Source organism: Triticum dicoccoides, chromosome 2A (genome assembly GCF_002162155.2).
Source record: "Triticum dicoccoides isolate Atlit2015 ecotype Zavitan chromosome 2A, WEW_v2.0, whole genome shotgun sequence".
Classification (NCBI taxonomy): domain Eukaryota; kingdom Viridiplantae; phylum Streptophyta; class Magnoliopsida; order Poales; family Poaceae; genus Triticum; species Triticum dicoccoides.
This window is the reverse complement of record NC_041382.1, coordinates 1,029,460-1,032,242: the sequence shown is the minus strand read 5'-3', so window position 1 is coordinate 1,032,242 and position 2,783 is coordinate 1,029,460.

The following is a 2,783-nucleotide window of genomic DNA, read 5'->3' as shown; positions in this document are numbered from 1 at the left end:
GTCTCGAGTCTAAGATATTTACTACTCCCCCGCCAAGCTTAATCTCCAGTAGAATAAAGTGGAAGCTGCGCACGCATAACTCATCAATTACATTACTATAACCTCGAGTAAGCGAAACCGAATATGCACAAGACAGTAAGACTCACTTGAAGTTGTAAGGAAAGAGTATTTTCCCTTTGTTTTGATGTCGAAGGAACGATTCTAGCAAGTTGTCCTCAGTATCTTTGACTCTCTTTTTTATAGTGAGGATAATTTGTTCTTTTTTGCATTCGCCGATCTTCAGCCTGCATAATATAGTGAGGATAATTATATATACATGCAATGAACGAGCTGAGCTATAGAGACTTAATTACAGAAGTAATACTTACAGACAGTAGCAAGTCATGAGTTGTTTGTCGAGGGTGTCTTGATTGAATAACTGAAATAACTCCACAAATTCAATAGGCAACAACTCAACTCCAATGAGTTCGTGCTCATCTTTAATTCTCACCATCATACTATTGGCCCTAGACTTCCTGCAGGTATCCATGTACCAGTCATGCAATCTTCGCATCATCGTTGTTAGAGGAGGAGGATCGGGTTTGACGAGAGGCTTCCCGTGCTCATATCTGAAGATCTGTATTACCTCTAACATTTCAAATTGTACATCATCTCTCAGGTGATCACCAAGATTGATACCGGGCACTAGCCCCAGATGATTACCGACGATATCGCTAGACACCTTGAGCGGGGGGCACGATTGCTTCGCCTGTTCGCCGAGCTGGGGAATTGTTTTCCCACTTCTTCGTTCTGCTAATCTTGCATCACTAAAAGTACTTCCCGACCGCCGTGCTTCATCATATGTCTTTTCAATACAGCGGTTATAGTTGGATTCCGGCGGAGGCGGTGGTGGTCGCTGCAGGGCATCCACAGTGCGATTCGCTTTCACCGGATCTACCGTTTCCTTCGGAGGTGGAGGTTTCTGTGCCAAATGGGCCTGCACTTCGGCTTCCATGTTTCATTGGTTTCCTCGTCAGTCCTCTCATATGGTAACTTTGGAAGAGGCTTCACGCTTTTTGGACCAAATCTGAATTTCTTCCTGCCTCTTGTACTACTAGCCGCCGGAGCGGCGGCGTCTCTCTTCCGCCGTTGCTCGCGCGGCGGAGTCCGCTGACACGCCGGAGGAGGCGGAGTGCTCCGACGTGCCGGATGTGGCGGAGGACGAGGCGGAGTTCCTTTACGCGCCGGAGGAGGCGGAGGAGGAGGCGGAGTGCCCTGATCACTCGCTGGAGAAGGAGGAGGAGGAGGAGGCGGAGTGCCTTGACGCGACGGAGGAGGAGGAGGAGGAGGAGGCATCTAGTTTGGAAGCTTGATGTACTCCTTCTTCCATAGACAGGTACTCCTTAAAGAATAAACAAGATGATTCTCCCCTTCACCTGTAGGGTAGTCAAGCTCCAGCTCCTCAAATCCCTCCATTATTTCATCCACCGTCACCACAGCATAGCCATGTGGAATCGGACGACAATGAAAAGTTCCCTCAGCTGGAGGAGGAGCAACAGAGCCGACGGCCACCTTCAAGGTCAGGTTCTGGCATTTCGTCATTAGCTCGCAATGTTCAGCCTCCGTGATACTATCCACGGGGTAGCAAGGAGCCATGAAATCAGGCTGAACGAGCTCCGTGGAAGCCACACTGCTTCTCCACTAAGATGGTGGGGTAGCTTCTGGGGAAGCGTCAAAGCAAGGATCTTCGTGCCACTGAGATGGTTGGCCGGTAGCTCGCTGGCTCTCAAGTTCCTCCAGTTTTGCTAACTTTGCACTGATCCTCTGCATTTCTATTGCTTCCGCTTCCCTCTTTCTCTCTCTGCTTCTGTAACCACCGCTGTCGGGAAACCCACGCACCCACGGAACGGACCCTGGAGTGCCGCGTGTTCATCCAGGGTGCTCAGGATTCCCGAGGGCCTCTGTCAGCTCGTCCTTCTCTCTATCAGGATGAACGTCCCTTCATGCGTTGCCTTGATATATTTCTGAAGCTTCCGGATGGGTATTGCAAGTTGCTCGTCCGCCCAAACACACTCCCCTCTTTCTGGGTCCAAAGTTCCCCCAACCCTGAAGAACCAAGTCCTTGAACAATCTGGCCAGTTCAATGTCGCTGGTTAGACCCCTTTAGCAAGCAGGTCTTGCTCAGCTTTGTCCCACAACGGCCGGGCTTTGCCGTAGATACTTCTTCTTTGCAGCATTTTTCTTGTTTGTTAGTGACCTTTTCATACCCTTCTCTGATTTCTTGTAGGCCACAAATGCGGGCCAGTGATCTCTTATCTTCTCATATCGACCGATGAATTCTGGAGTCTCATCTTTCTTGACAAACTTTAGGTTCAACTCTTTCTTCCAGTTCCTGAATAGATCTGTCATCTTCTTAAGAGCAAACGCCTTGACCTTTCGCTCTATAACTGGGTTATTCGGATCCTCCTTTGGCGGTAGGCTGAAATTTGTCATCAGCGAGGTCCAAAGATCATCTTTATTTCTATCCTAGACATAAGAAACTTCAGGGTCCTTATTCTTATTCCATTGCTGGACGCTGATCGGGACACTTTCCCTAACAAGAACTCTGCACTTATGTACAAATGTGTCCTTGGTCTGCTTGGGAGAAATCGGTTGGCCATCGTTCGCGACTTCTATGATCATGAACCTTTCTTCCTGGCGCAACCTTTTCTTCGGGCTTCGTCTCCTTATGGAAGTTTGGCTCGATCCGGAGGGCTGAAAGAAGAAAGAAGCGTTAATATATGTATATACCAAAACAATTAATG